Below are 22555 nucleotides of genomic sequence, written 5' to 3'. Positions count from 1 at the left end.
AGTTTATGTACGAAGAATTCTGGAGTGAACAATTAGCACAGACCTCGGAGCAAAGTAGCTATAATTTTCTTTTTTTTTATGCCAGTTGAGCATCAAGACTGTAAGGTACAGGGTAAGCTACAGAAAATGTTGCACTCCATAAGGTACCGCATATGTATATGGTCACGCAAGTACATGTCATGTTGCAGAGAGAGCATCTTTTTCTGACATATGCTCATCACTAGGCATTATCTATGAATACATCGAGGAAAACGGTATCAATTTTTTTTGTATGTTGCGACGGTGAAATGATTTCTGGCTTTTAATGAAGGTTTAGCGTTATATATACCATACGCATGACAACCTAATCTAAGTAAACTGCATCTAAAGATACGACCTATGAATAAAAACTTGTGTGATCTTACTGAAATACAAATAATTTTTCAACCTTATACACACGTTAGAGTGCAAGTACACTGGTGAGGTACGATTTTTAAATAGCTGAGGCAGAATTAACACGTCTCTTACACAAAAAAATAAATAAATATGTACTAGGTAAGTTACAGGAAGCTGACCGGCAGAGAAATTAGGTAATGTCGAAACAAACATAATCCTTTGCAGGTGGCGTTCATCGAGATGCTACGAGACTTCAACCGGCGGTGAGAAGCAACTAAGTTACACTAATGTCACTACGATTTACGACTGACATTATAAAATGTTAACAAGATCATTGAGAGGTACCCTACTTGACGCTGAGTAACACCAGATGTTTTTAATAATTTGTCTTTTCTTCGGCATGAAAGTACTAAGAATCTATGTTCACTTTAGAGGAACACATACACTGATTTCCTCTTACGTTTATAATATTTTATCCAATCTGAGTTGAAGTTATTTTGTGGAAGAAGTAAATTAAGGAGTGACTAAGGTCACGTTCGAAAAAAAAAAAAATTGTGCGCATACCAGTGATACAATAATGAACACACGTACATGTAAACATGTAGAAACACCGACACAGACTTAATAAGCAGTATAGCGTACAGCAGCCAAGCTTCATTTTGTTGTTTGTGTTACTTATCACTTTAGTTTTCTATTTATGTGTGAATTTAAGTATAGCGATTTGCTTATTTATGTGTTTTTATTTCATTCTACTTGTTTCTTGATGTGTGTACCATGCGTTGTTACAATTTTGAGTGACGTAAAGATGAAATTGCCCCCTCCACAGTAACTCGCGGGTAGTTAATGCACAAATTTTGCCTCACTTCAAGTCATTTTGGTGCATTCATTTTTTTATTTTATTTAATTTTTTTTTTTTTTTTTTTTTTTTTTTTTTTTTTTTTTTTTTTTTTGTAGAGTAGTTTCGATGTATAAGTTCATTTGTAACACGATTCCAAGTTAGGGAAGTGCTGTTGTTCTCGAAAAAGTTTTCTCTTACGCCCTATTTGTTGTAAGGTACTGTAGTACTACTGCAGTACCAAAGACACGGATTTTTTGAGAGCACATTCAACTACCAAATTGTGTAATGGAATATTTTGAGCAATGTATGCAAAGATAAGGTTTTAAAAGAGGATACAGGAGCAAATAACGAATGTGGGCATAAACTACTAAAACCTAGCCAGTGGTCTCATGAGCTACAATTTTTTGAACGGTAAAAACGAACTAACAGTGTATAGTTATCCACTGATGGTGAGTTATTCAGTGACAGTAATTTATTCAGTGACAAGTGAGAACAAGTTTTGTACCACGAGCCTTCTACTTCGAAGTAGGCCAGTGTGCCGTTGGCAAGCTAAATAATAAAGTACAGTACTTACCTACGTGCAGTGAACGTAGGAGGTGTGCGGTGGTCCTTTCTCACATCCAAGGTGTACGACGAGTTGAAGCAGGTGCAGTAGTTTCGTAACTGCGAACGCTGCACATAAACACTTCATACAGATGCACTGACCGGCACGCGCTGCATCATTATGCGGAGGTGGGTGCCGACTAATAGACTCCAAATGGTGCATAGCGTGCTCCCAGATTAATTGTTGCGTGCGTGGTTACTTGTAACTGACGCTTTATTGACCGACGGCGTGTTGCAGGAGGACAATTTGAATGAAAAGCAAAATCTACCTTCAAATGGACAATCACCATAGTACAAAGAGAAGTAGAGACACAATTTCCTGGCCCACTAAATAAAGTCTTAGCACTACGGCTCATGATCTACGTCGCACTTTACGAAATAAAAACGGCACCCACGTTCATTGAACTTAAGGCAGAACAGCACCTATGTCTATGTATATGTTAGTGTTAAGTTAGACTAAGTACTAATCTCTGTGGGATTTCCATCTTTTTGATTTGCAGCTCCTTGTATTGGGAGTGTTTGCAGTTAAAATTTTTGGATGTGAGGTCCGCCAGTTATGCAAAACACCGTTTTTCTCAGTACCCAAACATGTTTCGGCACCACTGTGTCATCATCAGTGGTTTTCGTTTTTATTTATTCTGCAATGTGAACATTTTTGTTAAGTGATTATAAAATTATGTGCATTTTTAGTTCAAAAAACAGACCGTTTCTTTTTGTAAATACCTTTACATTTGGTGTCCATGAATTTTCTGGGTCACTTTTCTGTTAATTACTACAGGTAGTTTGTCATCTGCAGCCAAACGGCGTTGATGAGAAAGTTTTTGCTGAGAGTTAACCTATCATCTAAAAGGTAATTTAGTTTTTCGCGATGTTTTCGCGCCTATTTTCGTATTTACTTACGTTTTCGTGTGGCAAGCACTTCCATTCTCCGAATCATGCTGAGATGTGAATTTTATTTGCTACATGTTTTTTGACCATGATGAGACAACTACAAAACCCAGAAAAGAGATATACTGGGACGTTATCAAATAGATCCTGATACAAAAGAGGGAGGCAGTGTGGAGCATAAGCAACTATAAGGAAGAATTTATCACACTTACCACTGCAGGTACCCTTGCTAATCCTACAGCCTGGATCGGAATACCAAAATATACGACGTTCTTGTTAATTTTTGTTTTTATTTTCAGGAAAACTGTAATTGTAGAATCATAGAAAAGACTTGTGAAATGTAATGTTGTAGTCAACGTGCTATTGACAATGTTATTTGTACGCAGGAACAATGACACAACAAACGAATGGTAAGGAACTGAATTATGGACTTATACAAAATGTAATGTAATATTTTTGTGTTCTATGTAAAAGATGATGCAGTAATTTTGTGTGTAGTATGTAACTTAATGTGCATTTTGTGTACTCCAGTGTATAAGTACAACAACTGATTAGCTAGTGCCAAGGACCGGCACCAGAACTCTATAAGCAAAGTCATGAGAAATCCCTTAAAAGACACAAACAGTGAAACTCAAGTACGTGTGTAAAGAGTGAAGGCACTACCAGTGTTTAAGGTCATTGAGCTCATTGCCCGGAATTTGATATTTCTTCGGACAATTCGCCCTTGGGGTAAGTATAAAGGAACTGAATGTTTTTATTGATAAATATATAGATAATTATTCGACTCTCATACCAATGACTAATTTGAAAAGTATTTAACACTGATGGAAAAAAGAAGATTAACGCTCTTCGTTTACTAGTTTTAGTAATAGTTACCTTTCGTTCTCTTGTTCTGGTGCGAAGACGTACAAGTGAAGTGCTGTGTAGTTTCTAGTGAAATTGTGCTAAATAATGAAAGCAACTTTTGAAACAACACGACTTTGTCATTATCGATACCATGGATCCCACCTCCCGTAAGCCTGGAAGGTTATTATTATTTTAATTTCGTATGGAGAATTTAGATGGAGCGACGATCTTTACGACTGAGCTGCTCAACAATAGAGGGACATGAATGTGTTCATCTCTTTCCCTTCGTGGCCACCAATGTCAATTTCAATATTTGGGCCATATTTACCGCGACATTCAGAACCAGCAATCTTTCTTTTCATTTAATTACGAAGACTGATTATTTTCTTTCATAGGTGAATAAAGGCAGTTTAACCACAATACTTTTTACTCAGGGCAAGGGGAATGATAGTACTTAGAATATAAGTGCCTCTATCCCTATCGTACGTTCGCAAACAACTGAGTGTTTACAGACTTAACTATACTTGTGACCCATTTCCCTTATAGCATTAACTCTTATTTTGAACCATTCACTCGTGAATGTACGTGCCCTCTTATTTTGCGTAACCAGCCGGGTGTATTCCTTAATAACCATACCTTTAATATTCAGTGGCTTGGTTTCCACAATTGGCCTTTGCCTCTGTCGCAACGGCGCTTCAAGAGAAATATTTATTAAGCGACATTCATATTAACTCTTATTTCAAAATTACTACACCGGCTGACTAAACTTTTAACAATTTAAAAAGTGCGGTTACATTTCCAAAATGATTATCTGTGATGTATTTTGTAAAAGTACTTGGTTTTATTTTTCATTATCCATTGTTACTTCCTAGCATCATTAGAAAAAAGTTGTGATCGATATGTAGGTAGCAAAATACGTTGAAAGAAAAAAATTACAACACCAAAAAATAATTAATGTAGAGTAATGAAATTTTGGGATTACATTTATTTATGTAAAATGTACATGGTGGCAGCCAGTGAAGGAATATTTTAGGGAATGGGTTTAAAAAATTTATTTCAAAGACCCAGTGAAGTCTTTACTTCTCCCAGAGAAACTTATGCTGTGCCTACCTGACACAAGTTGCCTGTCTTTCAGAAGCGAGGTAGTTCTGTCCAGTTAAAGCTGCTGACAAGAGACGCCCTGAGACCTCTGCTGAAACTGCTAGAGAATTCACGACATTAGTTTTAGCCAATAGCGTGCGTGGGATACAGGTCACGTGTGTGGACGTTGGAGTGTTCTGCGTTGCGGAACACAGTTGCCTCTCTCTCTTGTAATCCAGACCTCGAGCAGAACAGACGTCTTTCGGAAGGCAGAGCCTCTGGCTCTACTTTTCACGACCGGCCATCAACGTAAGTTAATATCAACCGCTCCCCCCCCCCCCCCCCCCCACTGCCCATTTCAGTTAATTGTTCGAACTCCTAGACTGGCTTAAACCTAGTAGCTTCCGACCTTAGGCGCACCCTATGTACACCGTACATTGAAATATATCCTCTTTATTGTATTTAATTTTCTGTTTTGTCATTTAACGGCAGTCCTGGATGCCCACTCTCAAATCCTGACCGCTCGACCTCCTGCACACTGTCGCCACGAGGCATATGTAACAACCTTCTCCCCCTTTCCCTACTCGTACACATTAACATTGGTGACCAGAAGTGGGACCATATAAATTAAGAAATATATTTAAGTGATTAATATTGCAAGACCACATGTTAATGTAAGCGCGAGATAAGCCACTGAAAATGTGAAAAGCTGGTACATTAATGACTGATGTAATCGCCAGAATGTTGAATGTAAGCATGCAATCACGAGTTCAATGTGTGTTACAGGTGCTGGATGTCAGTTTGTGGGATGAAGCTCCATGCCTGTTGCACTTGGTCGGTGAGTACACAGACGGTTAATGCCGTTTCTGGATAACACAGGTGTCTTCCGCTGATATCCCATATACGCTTGATTGGAGACAGATCTGGTGATCGAGCAAGCCAATGCAACATGTCGACACGCTGTAGAGCATGTTGGGTTACAGCAGCGATGTGCGGGCGAGTGTTAGCCGCTTGGAAAACACTCCCTGAAACGCTGTTCATTTGAACAACAGGTCAAATCACCAGAATGATGTACAATTTTGCAGCCAGGGTGTGTGGAATAAGCACGTGAGTGTTTAGGACGCAGACGGGTTGGTTTTAGGCCCTCAAGTGACCTCCTTCTAACCAATAAACGGCCATCACTGGCACCGAGGCGGAACTAACTTTCATTAGAAAACACAAGAGACCTCCACCCACCATACAATGAGCTGTCGCTTCACATTACTAAAGTCGCAAATGGTGGTGGTTTGGGATTAGATTGTAGCGGTGACTTAAAATCTTTAGAACAGGCTCTCACTTTTGATTAAGGAAGGACTAGGCCCAACTTTGCACATACAATAAATTTTATTATAGTGTAGTTCCTCAGCACATGTTCACATTCCTTGGTACTAAAAAAAATATACTGTTCAATTTACATTCATTACACTTTTTATCCTTCAGCAACAAATTTTGAAATAAATACGATCACTATCAAATTCTCTTTATACCATTTCAGTAACACCAAAAATTTAAGCAAAGGCTTTCGAAGTGAACTCGGAAAGAAACTCGCCTCACAACCAGGGTAAAGTTTACCTTCCCCTTAATAAAATTTACTAAATAACTCAACGTTAAAAAGACACAAGCATAATTGCAATTTTAAAAAAATTACCCAATGAATAAAATTATTGAACGTTCGACATTATCTTAGCAAACCTTGAATAAAGCAAAATTTCTGCAAGCTTAATTACCACACATTTAAGCATAAGCTACTCAGATAATTATAGCTCAATAAGAGTGCTAAATTACAGGAAGAAAATACAGTTTAGAATTTTACAGTCCTGCTCTGTACACATGCCCTTCTTGCTCTCCGAACGGACCCACACGACCCACGTACTCCTCCGGGCCAAGGTACATAAACATTGAAACCAGAACTAGAAAGCCTTCTAGAACAGACAGAAATCTGCTATTAGAGAGAGATTTCTACACACGGCCTTATACATACGTTGCAGTCTTTAACATGCAAATAAAACACAATACAATAGTGGCCATACAATTAAGAAAACAACCCCGCAACTTAATTACGAGTAAAAAACCTTAACAATTACACATTTCTCTTTAACTAATGAAAAGAACATTCACTGATATACACATACGAAAACCAAAATGCCTCTTTCGCAACCAATTAGCATATTCCGGCTTAGTCGAATATTAATTAACGACAAGTAATGAGCAGCACCAGTATCATAATCTGAATCTGAACTGAGGAAGTTTTTATACTACGAACGAGCCTGCGCAATTCTTTACTTTTCGCGATAATCACAGTTGTCGTTGGAATGATGCTCACTAGAAAGATTATCGGTAAGACTGAAACTCCAGCAGATGGAAACGGAGCCCCATAACAAACGTCTGAGGGCCGGAGAGCAGATCAACGTCCGGTGTTAACACAAAGGCAGTGCAGCCGTCGCTCGCCTCTCTCGCACACTGTGCTCCAGCCGCAGCGCACGGCAGTTGCACCTCCTGGTCGCTCAGCTCCGTCAACCTCTCTGCTTGCCTCGGACATGCGCTATATACCAAGCCAGCGAGAGACAAAATCGGTACTGGCTAGCTTACATAGTCTTTGAACCAGAGCGATAGATTCTATTACCTCGATGTTAACACATCTTAGATGAATGCACCCTACAAGGAGTCTGGCTCTGAGCTGTCCTTGAAGTACTCGATTTCTAACAGTTCATTGTGTCACTGTTGTACGAACGGCTCCTCAAACTGCTACTGCAGATACAGTACGATACGACAGAACCATGTGCCAATCACGACGGTCTTCCCTCTCTGTAGGGACAATTGGCCGCGTGGAGAGTGGTCGTTTTGTGACCGTACAGTCTCTTGAGCACCGCTGCCAGCAGTCTTGGACAGTGGCAGCATTTTGTCCGTTATTTCTGATAAATCGCAGAAGGAACGTCTAGCTTCTCGTAGCCCTGTTACACGACCTCGTTCCAACTCCGTGAGGTGTTGATAACAGCGTGACAAAGCGACTATCATCAACTCATCACTTCCTGCCTCAAAGGTAACTAACGCTCACGACTGTTAGAGAGTTTATTTAAAGCAAACCTGATTTGCGTCCTCATAAGTGCGACAGTCCGCAGCTCGTGGTCTTTCGGTAGCGTTCCCGCTTCTTGCACACGGGGCCCCGGGTTCGATTCCCGGTGGAGTCAGGGATTTTCCATGCCTCGAGGTGCCTGGGTGTTGCTGTGTTGTCTTCATCATCATTATCAGTCATCCCCATCACGGTCGGAGGAAGGCAATGGCAAACCACCTCCGCTACGACCTTGCCTAGTCGGCGGTGCAGGTTTCCTGCAGCGTTCCCTACGGTCCTCGGAGTAGGGGATCTCTTGCCGGCCGGAGTGGCCGTGCGGTTCTAGGCGCTACAGTCTGGAGCCGAGCGACCTCTACGGTCGCAGGTTCGAATCCTGCCTCGGGCATGGATGTGTGTGATGTCCTTACGTTCGCTAGGTTTAATTAGTTCTAAGTTCTAGGCGACTGATGACCTCAGAAGATAAGTCGCATAGTGCTCAGAGCCATTTGAAACATTTTTAGAAGGGGATCTCATCATCATCATCATCATCAGAGGTGCCGCTAGTGCCACTCCGTATGACTTGAGAAAGACTGTGCTCGTTATTAAATATTACACGTTTGTTAATTATTAGTCGTAACCAAGTGAAATTGTAAGGTGTCAGGCAAATCCAACACCTTCCATGAAAACCCTGACATGATAGCAAATCCGGCAGTATGTCACATAGCTCCAAATAAATCCTGACATTAAATTAACCAAAGTAATACGATCAACGAGTGAATAAATGGATGGTTCAAATGGCTCTGAGCACTATAGGACTTAACAGCTATGGTCATCAGTCCCCTAGAACTTACAACTACTTAAAACTAACTAACCTAAGGACAACACACAAACCCAGTCATCATGAGGCAGAGAAAATCCCTGACCCCGCTGGGAATCGAACCCGGGACCCCGTGCTCGGGAAGCGAGAACGCTACCGCGAGACCACGAGCTGCGGACGTCTAAATGGAGTACCACAGACTAACACAAGAACGCCTAAATGCATGTCATACCTTCCCACCGTGAAACAGACGCAGTTCCGAGGGGAGAAACGAGAACAGAAGCCGAGAGCAGAATCGTGTAGGCTACGAGGCCCTACGATAAGGGACCGACACCCACGTCACCAGCTGACCGCCAAAACCACCCCCCAGCCCATGTTAAAAGATAGAGCCGCCCTCCAGAAGAACAGTATAGATCTTACGATAACACTAAAAGGGCCACACCAGCTGCAAGTTTTAGCGTGAGACTTTTTCGCGTCTCTGTTACGTAGCAAACGTTAAAAACATTGCCCCACCACGAAAAGTATAACGTTTCTTATTGGATGGACAAAATTTTGTAGGCGGAGCTTAAGGTTAACATTGAGACCCTGATTGGTCAGTTGAAAACACAGCTTTTTTTAAACCAACTTCGGTAAATTGTAGTAAGGAGAAGTTAGGAGAGAGTTGCTTCCGAGACGCGAGGTGTGGAGCTGCGCCGCCCACCGCCCCCTGACGCTGCCTAAACACTGTCAAGGTAATGAACACACGCGATGCTGCATAACAGTGCATAACGCTTCACTCAGAACTGCAGAAGTCTTATCTGTTACATCCCCTTTTTCGTAATACTAATGTCAACCATCAATTAAATCTCATGATGTTCACATTTGCTACGTGAAGTAAAAATCTGAAATGCGATGATTTTTCTGTTATATAATTATTGAGAAGCCACATCAGCCACTGTAGTTTACGACAAGTTAGATAAGTAATTAAAGATAATTGAGGGTCACTGTAGACCATTTTGATAGTTTTCTCTTTTGTGAAACTTAATTTGAACCTAAATTATAGATGTGATATGGCATAGGTCATCCTTCGATCCATTGTAGAAATTGGAAATCCATTCAGGGAATATTCGTTCACATTTTTGTTGAAAGCAGTTGGTTCTTTTATCATCCCGTGTTAAAATATTTCCTTTTATCAATAGTGCAATTTATAAACAATGTTTTGTGAGTAGAATAAAATTTCCAATGGTAAACTTAACTGCTTTTTCGACGTTATTTTACCAGCTAACTAAAAATAGGAAAGCTTTGAACCCCTTCCACTAAATTTAGTTAGTATTAATATTCTTTTACAGGGAGTGCAGTGGAGCTGACACTGAAATCATTAAGTATTTGATTATATCATCGCTATTCTCACTGAACTCTTCTGAACTCTACATGTCATGTGTGGTCTGGCGTCTCCTTACCAGCAACAGGTCCCAGGTTCAAAGTAGTCAATTCCCTAAAAAACACGCTCAGAGTGTCGTTGCGCGAAAGTGGTAGGGAGACACGACTTAGAACAAACAGAACCCACGCAGAATGTTAGAAAATGATTGCCGTATGACAGTCCATAGCGACAGACTCTTCTTCACTTTATACAACTGTAAAAAAATAAAAAATAAAGTGAGAATAAAAAAACGATTTGTCTGTTGGATCAACGAAAAGCTATAAGGGACGGAACGCTAAATGAATGTCTTATCAAGTGAAGCAAGAACCACCGCAGTGACACGTATTAAGTGCAGGTATAATGGCCTCCACGAGAATAATGAAAACGGCTCGGGCACGCCACCGCCCGGCATTCATCACGGGCTCCGCTGTGTTTCTCCAGAGCGAGCGCACGAATCCGCGAACGGCCCGCGGCTCGACGTGCCCAGCAGGTAACGAGGGAAATTATCGCGCGGTCATTTAGCAGCGCTGTACTGGCGAAGGAAAATGAATGCCCCGCGGCCGGAGGGCAACGTCCGCTGAGGCCGGCGTCATTTATACGCCGCTGATTCGCTCCGCAGAAATCGCTGCCACGCGCCCGCACTCGGCCGGGTCGAAGCAGTGTTAATTACTGAGCACATACATCGCAATTACTGCGCGAGGGGGAGAAACGTAAGCTTTATTCATTGCCGTCCCGCGTGCTGTTCGTTTTGCTCTGTATTGGAAACACTTTCTACGCAAAAATGGAAAATAATGGATAAAGGTATTTGTGTCAACTTATGAACACTGAGAACAATATTGGTAGTTTAGCAGTTCACAGAAAAAGTGTCATAACTTTACTTTATGCTTGTATCTAATATACCAATTTGTGCAGTACCTCATACCGAAAGTACGTCATTACCAGCGTCGTTCAATAAAATACGTAACACATTTTTTTCTGAAAGCAGGTTGGTTTTTTAAGGATTCCAATACACCACATTATTCTCCGCTCTTTCGGCTACAAAACCCTAGTTGTCAACACATTCTCCACTCAATGAGTATTACGCCATGTTATTACGAGGACCTGTACGGCTGTGTGGTACCCCTCCACTGGTCTACATCAGAGCCAACGTCTTACTGCATAATTAGTCCCCCCTCCCCCCCTCCCCTCATCGTCCAAGTACTGCTTACCCCAGACTGCATCCTTCATTGGGCCAAACAGATGGATCTACATGTACATCCATACTCCGCAAGCCACCTGACGGTGTGTGGCGAAGGGTACTTTGAGTACCTCTGTCGGTTTTCCCTTTTATTCCAGTCTTGTATTGTTCGTGGAAAGAAAGATTGTCTGTATGCCTCTGTGTGGGCTCTAATCACTCTGATTTTATCCTCATGGTCTCTTCACGAGATATACGTAGGAGGGAGCAATATACTGCTTGATTCCTCGGTGAGCCCGCATCTCGTGGTCGTGCGGTAGCGTTCTCGCTTCACACGCCCGGGTTCCCGGGTTCGATTCCCGGCGGGGTCGGGGATTTTCTCTGCCTCGTGATGGCTGGGTGTTGTGTGCTGTCCTTAGGTTAGTTAGGTTTAAGTAGTTCTAAGTTCTAGGGGACTGATGACCATAGATGTTAAGTCCCATAGTGCTCAGAGCCATTTGAACCATTTGATTCCTCGGTGAAGGTAGGTTCTCGAAACTTCAACAAAAGCCAGTACCGAGCTACTGAGCGTCTCTCCTGCAGAGTCTTCCACTGGAGTTTATCATCTCCGTAATGCTTTCGCGATTACTAAATGATCCTGTAACGAAGCGTGCTGCTCTCCGTTGGATCTTCTCCAACTCTTCTATCAACCCTATCTGGTACGGATCCCACACCGGTGAGCAGTATTCAAGCAGTGGTCGTACAAGTGCACTCTAACCTACTTCCTTTGTTTTCGGCTTGCATTTCCTTAGGATTCTTCCAATGAATCTCAGTCTGGCATCTGTCTTACCGACGATCAACTTTATATGATCATTCCATTTAAAAGCACTCCTAATGCCTACTCCCAGATAATTTATGGAATTAACTGCTTCCAGGTGCTGAGCTGCTATGTTGTAGCTAAATGATAAAAGATCTTTCTTTCTATGTATTCGCAGCACATTACACTTGTCTTCATTGAGATTCAATTGCCATTCCCTGCACCATGGGTCAATTACTTGCAGATCCTCCTGCATTTCAGTACAATTTTCCATTGCTACATCCTCTCGATATACCACAGCATCATCCGCGAAAAGCCTCAGTGAACTTCCGATGTTATCCACAAGGTCATTTATGTATATTGTAGCAACGGTCCTACGACACTTCCCTGCGGCATACCTGAAATTATTCTTACTTCTGAAGACTTCTCTCCGTTGAGAATGACATGCTGCGTTCTGTTATCTAGGAACTCTTCAATCCAATCACACAATTGGTCTGATAGTCCATATGCTCTTACTTTGCTAATTAAACGACTGTGGGGAACTGTACCGAACGCCTTGCGGAAGTCAAGAAACACGGCATCTACCTGTGAACCCGTGTCTATGGCCCTCTGAGTCTCGTGGACGAATAGCGCGAGCTGGGTTTCACATGATCGTCTTTTTCGGAACCCATGCTGATTCCTACAGAGTAGATTTCTAGTCTCCAGAAAAGTCATTATACTCGAACATAATACGTGTTCCAAAATTCTACAACTGATCGACGTTAGGGATATGGGTCTACAGTTCTGCACATCTGTTCGACGCACCTTCTTGGAAACGGGGATGACCTGTGCCCTTTTCCAATGCTTTGGAACGCTAAGCTCTTCTAGAGACCTACGGTATACCGCTGCAAGAAGGGGAGCAGGTTCCTTCACGTACTCTGTGTAAAATGGAACTGGTATCCCATCAGGTCCAGCGGCCTTCCCTCTTTTGAATAATTTTAATTGTTTTTCTATCCCTCTGTCATCTATTTCGATATCTACCATTTTGTCATCTGTGCGACAATCTAGAGAAGGAACTACAGTGCAGCCTTCCTCTGAAACAGCTTTAGTTAAAAAATGGCTCTGAGCACTATGGGACTTAACATCTGAGGTCATCAGTCCCCTAGAAGATAGAACTACTTAAACCTAACTAACCTAAGGACATCACACACATCCATGCCCGAGGCAGTATTCGAACCTGCGACCGTAGCGGTCGCGCGGTTCCAGACGTAAGCGCCTAGAACCGCTCGGTCACTCTAGCCGGCGAAACAGCTTTGGAAAACGACATTTAGTATTTCGGCCTTTAGTCTGTCATCCTCTGTTTCAGTACCATTTTGGTCACACAGTGTCTGGACATTTTGTTTTGATCCACCTACCGCTTTGGATGTCGAAAGGTGCGAGATCCGGGCTGTGGGGTGGATGAGGAAGAACACTCCATTGAAGCTGTGTCAGCTACAAAGGGGTTGGCAGACTTGTGTGAGGCCTCTTGTTGCCATGGAGAAGGAGTTGGTTTGCATTTTTGTCGTAACAAACGCGCTGAAATCCTTTTTCAGTTTCCTGAGGGTATCACAATACACTTCAGTGCTAATCGTTGCACCATGAGGGACGACATCAAACAGGATAACAGAAGACCTTCGCCACAGCTTCACCGACTGAGGGTGCGGCTTTGAATTTTTCTTCTTCGAAAGTGAGGTGGTGTGGCGCCACTCCATGGACTGCTGTTTTCTTTCCAATTGAGATGAACCTATGTTTCAAAACCTGCGACAAAGTTCGAGAAAAAATTGTCACGATCAGCATCGTAAGGCGCAAGAAATTCTTCACAGATGATACTTCGTTACTCTTTATGTTCTTCTGCTAGACAAGGAGGAACCCAGCGGTCACATACCTTTGATTAACCCACCTGGCTTACTAATGTGTTGGCATTACGAACAGAGACGTCATGTTGCGGAGAGATGTATTTGATTCTGAACCGTCGATCACCTCGAACGAGAATGTTCGTACGTTCCAACATTGCCGGAGTCACGGCTGTATATGGCTGGCCGGCACGCGGGGAGATTTGCGCGACCTTGTGATGAAGGTGGACGCCTTGTCCAAGACTCACCATACGCTTGTTTACTTTCTGGTCTCTGTAGACATTCTGCAAGAGCCTATAAATATCTATTATGCTCTGGTTTTCCGCAAAAGAGACTCACTTACACTCTCTGGTTGGAATGCTCCTCCATTAACGGCGCCACTTTGAAGCTACAGTATGTGTAGGGCCGCCACCTATCGCAGCTTCCTGAAACTATAGAGACTAAAGCAGGAATATTCCACAATGTTCCACAGCAAATTCTGAATTTTATCAACCGAAATTGTCTGAGAAAAAAATGTATTCCATTTCTTACTAAGCCCCACGTACACTGTCCGTAACTATTCCATCATTGTTTGTGTCCGTTTACTTTTTCGTTTTTGGGATCATCCTCTTATCTCAGGAAACACGTTTCATCAATATTCTGAATATAAATTGTCTGTTTTCCTTCGAAAAGCAGGAGTTTGAACAGGTAAGTCTACAAAAATCAAAAATGAAAGTTTATAGGAGGAAAACATAGGTACAAAGAAGGTAGCTGCGAAGAAACTATGGGTAACAGAAGAAATACTTCAGTTGATCGATGAAAGGAGGAAGTACAAACATGTTCCGGGAAAATCAGAAATACAGAAATACAAGTCACTGAGGAATGAAATAAATAGGAAGCGCAGGGAAGCTAAGACCAAATAGCTGCAGGAAAAATGTGAAGACATCGAAAAAGATATGATTGTCGGAAGGACAGACTCAGCATACAGGAAAGTCAAAACAACCTTTGGTGACATTAAAAGCTACGGTGGTAACATTAAGTGTGCAACGGGAATTCCACTGTTAAATGCAGAGGAGAGAGCAGATAGGTGGAAAGAATACACTGAAAGCCTCTATGAGGGTGAAGATTTGACTGATGTGATGGAAGAAGAAACAGGAGTAGATTTAGAAGAAGAATTAGGGGATCCAGTATTAGATTCGGAATTTAAAAGAGCTTTGGAGGACTTACGGTCAAATAAGGCAGAAGGGATAGATAACATTCCATCGGAATTTCTAAAATCATTTGGAGAAGTGGCAACAAAACGACTATTCACGTTGGTGTGTAGAATATATGAGTCTGGCGACATACCATCTGCCTTTCGGAAAAGCATCATCCACACAATTCCGAAGACGGCAAGAGCTGACAAGTGCGAGGATTATCGCACAATCAGCTTAACAGCCCGTGCATCCAAGTTGCTGACAAGAATAATATACAGAAGAATGGAAAAGAAAATTGAGAATTCGCTAGGTGACGATCAGTTTGGCTTTAGGAAAAGTAAAGGGACGAGAGAGGCAATTCTGACGTTACGGCTAATAATGGAAGCAAGGCTGAAGAAAAATCAAGACACTTTCATAGGATTTGTCGACCTGGAAAAAGCGTTCGACAATATAAAATGGTGCAAGCTGTTCGAGATTCTGAAAAAAGTAGGGGTAAGCTATAGGGAGAGACGGGTCATATACAATATGTACAACAACCAAGAGGGAATAATAAGAGTGGACGATCAAGAACGAAGTGCTCGTATTAAGAAGGGTGTAAGACAAGGCTGTAGCCTTTCGCCCCTACTCTTCAATCTGTACATCGAGGAAGCAATGCTGGAAATAAAAGAAAGGTTCAGGAGTGGAATAAAAATGCAAGGTGAAAGGATATCAATGATAAGATTCGCTGATGACATTGCTATCCTGAGTGAAAGTGAAGAAGAATTAAATGATCTGCTGAACGGAATGAACAGTCTAATGAGTACACAGTATGGTTTGAGAGTAAATCGGAGAAAGACGAAGGTAATGAGAAGTAGTAGAAATGAGAACAGCGAGAAACTTAACATCAGGATTGATGGTCACGAAGTCAATGAAGTTAAGGAATTCTGCTACCTAGGCAGTAAAATAACCAATGACGGACGGAGCAAGGAGGACATCAAAAGCAGACTCGCTATGGCAAAAAAGGCATTTCTGGCCAAGAGAAGTCTACTAATATCAAATACCGACCTTAATTTGAGGAAGAAATTTCTGAGCATGTACGTCTGGAGTACAGCATTGTATGGTAGTGAAACATGGACTGTGGGTAAACCGGAACAGAAGAGAATCGAAGCATTTGAGATGTGGTGCTATAGACGAATGTTGAAAATTAGGTGGACTGATAAGGTAAGGAATGAGGAGGTTATACGCAGAATCGGAGAGGAAAGGAATATGTGGAAAACACTGATAAGAAGAAGGGACAGGATGATAGGACATCTGCTAAGACATGAGGGAATGACTTCCATGGTACTAGAGGGAGCTGTAGAGGGCAAAAACTGTGGAGGAAGACAGAGATTGGAATACGTCAAGCAAATAATTGAAGACGTAGGTTGCAAGTGCAAAAAAAAAAAAAGAGGAGGAAAAAGTAAGATCCAGCGACCATACATATCGAGCTGCAAGCTATTACCTCTAAATAATTATTTTCATATCACACACACATTATTACTCAAGCAAAGAACTATGTCCTAAAGAATTTCCAGGAAAAATCCATAAGCTGGGGGAACATTACAACGGACTGCTTCGTTGAAGGCGACAAGAAAATAACTCTGACCCTTAAAGACAGCTGATACCACACTTTGACAAATCAAATATCTGGAAGTAAAGCATCAGTGTATACTCCACCCTCCCCCTCCCCATTCAAAAACCTCTGGCTGAGCACGAATATTGATATATGTGCCCGGAATAACTGCATCGTCAAGATTACTAGTAACACGGCATACGCACTTCTCGACGCCCCCCGTAAGTCGGTCTTTGGTGTAAGTCTCTTCAACTAAAACTCCTCTTCACCTATTTCCGTTTACCTACTTCTGTTTACCTTGTAGAGTGTTTAATAATTATGTATCATAATTATGTGATAGTTATAGTCGTTAAAAGCAGAAAAATACGTGAAGATCTATTATAGGTTAACTGAATATTTTAGAGACTTTGACACGTTCAGTCAATATATTCGAAAGCGGCAGCAGTAGAACAAGGGAAGCCGGTACATGCATAGATCAACGACGATGTCGCAGCTTGTGAAACAGAAGAGTCAGTCGCCGCCCTAGGAACTTCACGACATTATCAAAAACACCGAACAAATAGCTCTGACAAACGGACATGAGGGAACCTTCGAGGGGAGAAAGAAGACATGAAAAAACGCCGCCTAGACGGACGGACCGATGATCAGTCAGCGGACGTCATACTTCGCTGCAACGACTTAGCCGCTACGCTGCTCGACAGAAGAAGATGTCGTTACACCGCCAGTAGGTCAAAGCAGAAGATGCCATCCCAGATGTTACCAGAGATGTTCGCGTGGTACTTGCCCATATGGCTGGTGAGGACGAAGGGACTGCGGCCTCACCAAATGGGTCGCCAGTGAACCTAGAGGATAATGAACCCCGCCAGAAGACACCGAACCTAAGAGTCGTGGTTCGATTCCGGGACGGAACACTGTAGCCGCTTGTTAATAACCAAACGAGTGAACTAACATGGAGAAGACCGCGCCGCCGCCACGGTGAGTCACAGGTACGTTACTGAATGGAAGAATACGCCGCTGGCGCGCCGCTGCAACGCTAGGCATCACCGCATCAGGGGTCACTGGACTCTGCACGCTACGACCCCCCCGCTCCGCAGCCGCGAGGAATTGAGCGAGTTAAAACAGATTGTATTACTCTGTTTGTTCAAAGGGTCCTATGTCTCAATAAATGACTATTAGTGGAACCACCAATATGTCTGTAACGCCTCACCCTCTGATCCAAGGAAAGAGGCCACCAACCACAAAGTGTCGTTTACCCTCTCGCCATCCCTAACAAAATAATGACCTTTCCTCCCCTGTGTCACTGACGCTCAGTATCAAGTGGCACTAAACCCTGACCCGCCACAACCTTACAAGAGAACTGCTCATTCCAACATGTCGAAACTTGTCCTTTAAGACACTATATGGGAGTAATACACGAAAGAACACAATCTCAAGTTTAACTGCTAAGACAAACTACAAGTATTTTTTTAAGAAAATGTTGAAATTAGCCAAATTCATAGCTCAACAGGTGGCTGGAGAAATGTACACCCCTACCCCAGCTGCAGCAGACACTGCATGCGCAACACGCCCAGTTGGTTGACGCCACATTGCTAACAGATCACATGGCACCGCACGATAAGTTAATTATTTAGTTAGTTACATAAATTCGCATAATAGATCCTAAAGGTGTGGGACGAGTCATTTTACATTCACATTGCTAATTAATTTATACATGCGGTTGCATTCTGAACATTTCTAAGTTCTGTACAAAAAGAAAAATTATATGCAGATGTGAGTTAGTAATTCCTATCATTCACCTTTAACACATTACAGTAATAGAAATTCTTCTATGGAGTGGATGGGGTTGTCAAGGAGAACCTTTCACAGTCTGTTATCAGATTTTACTATGCTGTCACTCAAATTTTTGTTGCAGCGTTGTGCACACTTTTTTGAGCTAAAGACAACCTTAATGTGGAGTTGTGAATTTTTCCTTCTGGTGTTATAATTACGTATTCTTTGATCCTCATGAACTGTAGTGCATTTTTTGCAACAAACATCATGAGGGAATAAATATACTGTGAAGCAGTAGTAAGAACGTCCAACTCCTTAAAGAGATGTCTATAAGAAGATGGTGGGCAAGCACCTCTTTGCCCAATGAATACTTTCTTTGATAAAGATGAGTTACCCCAGAACATTATTCCATGTGGCTTTATTGAATGAAATTATGCGAAATATGCCAATTTACTGATTTGTCTCTCTCCAAGATTTGAAAACATTCTAAGCGCAAATATGGCTGAAATAAACTGTTTTAGGAGTTTCAAAATGTGGTCCTTTTCAATTTAAATTCTCATCAATGTCGACCCCTAAGAATTTTCAAGTTTGCATCCTATTTACTATTTTATCACCATCATTGGTGTAGTACCTCTAGATGTTGTGTCTTTTCAGAATTGAGGATGAGACCATTCACAGAAAACCAGTCAAAGATACTTTTAAGAACTTTGTTTACTATTTCTCCTGTTTCTGTACATATGCTGGGACTGATTACAATTCTAGTATCATCTGCAAAAAGAACTAATTCTGCCTGTTGTATACTAGACAGAAGATCCTTTATATGTATGAGGAACAGTAGTGGACCTAAGACTGAACCTTGGGGAACCCCATATCTCATTTCTCCCCAGTCAGAATTATGTCCCTGGGACATATTGCTTGAGTAACTAAGTACAACTTTCAGCACTGTTTTGGTTACATATGACATTATCCTTTGCTTAGTTACACCATCAATCCTGTAAAACGTCAATTTATCTAGGAGAATATTGTGTTTCACACAGCCGAGTGACTTAGAAAGATCGCAGAAAATACCAATCACCGCTATTTTATTGCTTGTAAAATATGGTGAGTGAACGTGTAAATGGCATTCTCAGTAGAGCACCCCTACTGAAATCCAAATGTGATTTGCGAAGGATACTATTGTTGCTAAGGTGAGATACTATTCTAGAATACATTATTTCTCAAAAATTTTGGAGTATGAGGTTAGCAGTGAAACAGGTGAGTAGTTACTGACATCTCTGTTATCACCTTTCATAAAGAGGGATTTAACAACAGCATGTTTCTGCAAAAATACCTTGAGTTTGTGATACATTGCATATTTCTGATGAGACTAGGCTTATTACATGGATCATATCTTTAGAACTCTATTGGAAACGTCATCAAAACGAAATGAGCTATTTTTGAGACTACATTTAATTTTCTTAATTTCAGAAGGATAAGTTGGTGATACGCTCATATAATTCAATTTTATGGAAGTTACATTTTCAAAATAATACTGTGATTTTGCTCTTGAAGTATTTGTCCTACGCTTTCTACTATATTTAAGAAATGATTATTAAATGCATTTGCTACCTTTGAGTGATCATTTACAACTCTTCCATTTGGTTCATAAGTGATGTTGTCTTGTTCTGTGGCTGGTTCACCTGTTTTTCGTTCCACTACACTCCACATAACCTTAAGTCTGTTGTCGGAAGTACCGATTTTTAACATTATGTATTTGTTCTTTAACTTTTTAATAACCTATCTTAGTACTTTTGAGTAGCTTCTGTAGAGTGCAACTACTGCAGACCCCTATCTATTTGTTCTTGCGAAAAGATACATGTCCCATTTCCTTTCAAAAGATACTTTAACTCCTCTAGTGATCCATGTTTTTTTTTTTTTTTTTACATGGATTCTTTCTGATTAACTTACGTGAAAGCGATTTTCTAATATTATATGAATTTATCATGTAATAGATTGAATTTGATGTTAGTATTTGGTTCATTATAAATTACATCCCATGTCATCTCTTGTAGACGCTCCGAAAAAAAAAAAACATTTTGTCCTGGAGTCATTAATTATTCTAACTGATTTCAGCTGAGGAGTATTAATATTGTAAGGCGCAATGTTATTTATCCTAACTGACTGTGCATCATGATCAGAGAGAGCATCTGGTACTCGGTAAACAGTTATTTTCCTATTTCGAGCTTCATCAAAATAAATAATATCATTTAGTGTCCTACTGCCTTTGTCCACCAGTGTTGGAAAGATAAACACTGACACGTCATTGTAGGAACCAAGCAAGTTTCCAGATCATTTTTCTTGGCAGAATCCTTTGTAAAATTTGCATTGAAGTCACCACAGACTATTAACTGATTGCTGTTGTCTGACAGATAGCACAGTAAGGAATCCAGATTCCTCATAAATAGTTATAAGTTTCACAGTGCGGATCTGTAAACAGTTACAATTTAAAGTTAACTATTTTTCATCATTAATTCAGAAGCACAAGCTTCTGTGTACTGATCACCACAAAATCTATTTGTTTAAATGTTTTTGAGATTATATTCTGTCTTAATGTATGTAAGAATTCTTCCTTTTCCCATGTTATCTTTACATGATTAAGCTCCAAAAGTGTAATCTTTTAAATGTGTAACGATTTATATGTATAATAACTTGGAAAGTGAATTTCATTTTCTGTAATGGTTTTCTAACAATTGTTCATACTTGTTGCATACATGTTGCAACTCATTTAACAACCGTGATAATCAGCAGTTGTCTTTGAGGTATCACAAAGTGTTAACAATGCGGATAAAAATTAATTTTCATGGCATTTTCTTAGTGTATGCTTGCTGATAGCTCATGTCTTTGTCCAGTTCCAGTGTTTAACAGTAACATGGAATCTAAGTAATGATCAAGCTTGAAAAGTAAAGAACGCAATCGAAATCACTTACTTCTCATGAAGACCTACATATCTGTTATTTGTTAGTTAATTTCTTCGACATTCATTCGAAAGACGTCAACACTTCGTTAGGAACTGTGGAAAAATTAGAAGAAACAGGAAATAACTCTGACGAGGGCGAATTGTGGATCCAACGATGTTTGGTGTGGCAATTAAACTCCACAATGAAAATACAGTACCTTTCTAGCCAAAAGAAAACAGTTTTAGTAACAGTGGAAAGAAAAGGCTGCAATTTTTGGTTAAATGGATGAGGGAAAAAACGCTTAAAGTTAAGCAGTTTCAAAGCCATTTTTGTTTGGTAAAATCTGTATGAGAATTGTGTAAATGAAAGAAGTGTTTATACAAAGTACAAAATACACTGCAAAATGTAATTCGCAGAGGTCTGAAAGAACAACTTCTCGAAGGATTTAGAACTGCTCGTGAGAGTCAGTGCACTATTATCAAGTGCCCTCTGAACTGCAAATGAAATGAACGTTACTGATTTCCATGCTTCTTGGCCGGGTTAAGTGGATCCAAGAAATTATACAGAAAAGAAAGTTGTAAAATTACGTAGATTACTCCAAGTAAGCGTGTAGAAGACCCGTCATTAATAGGTAATACAGTACAGAAATTTGTAGGTGACAGCAGCTTCATGTTATCCCCTAAAATGCTGAGTACAAAGACAGTCAGTCAGATAAAGAAACTTTTGTGATAGTGTAGAGCATTTTTCACAAAATTGTATTTTTCACAGAGTTGTCGGAAATTATAATTCAGTGTGAGGTCGTCCTCTGTCAGTCGTGCAGCGGTCATGTAGCAAATAGTTTTACCTTGTGACTTCGATTTTATATATCTTATGGAAAAGAATGGTCAGGTGAGCAGTTGTTTCTTAATTTTTTTGACAATGATTTTATATCAGCTGGCCTGCCTCATGTATCGTTATATCTAAATGGTTTATAAATGTAAATCTACATTCACATCCGATGATGGCACCTTTAGTGTGATGAAACCGGTTATCCAGTAAACAATATTTAAGCGATCTAGGCTTTTGAATTATTTCTAAAATAGATCGCCCCACTTCGCACCATGTGTTCACTGCATTCTAATTTTCGATTGCTCTTTATCAGTTTCTCAGCGGAACAGTATTGTTAAACTTTTGTCGTTTGTGCATTGTCAGTCTACATCACCATTTTCTCCAAATCTGATCAAGTTTACCAGGTATGCAGCATGATATACATCTCAACGGTCACGACAATTTTTGACTCCATCCCTCCTCTGTGTAAACAAAACTAGC

The sequence above is a fragment of the Schistocerca nitens genome, chromosome 1 (assembly GCF_023898315.1).
Source record: "Schistocerca nitens isolate TAMUIC-IGC-003100 chromosome 1, iqSchNite1.1, whole genome shotgun sequence".
Taxonomy (NCBI): Eukaryota; Metazoa; Arthropoda; class Insecta; order Orthoptera; family Acrididae; genus Schistocerca; species Schistocerca nitens.
The sequence above is the reverse complement of the archived record's forward strand: the minus strand, read 5'-3'. Positions refer to the sequence as shown.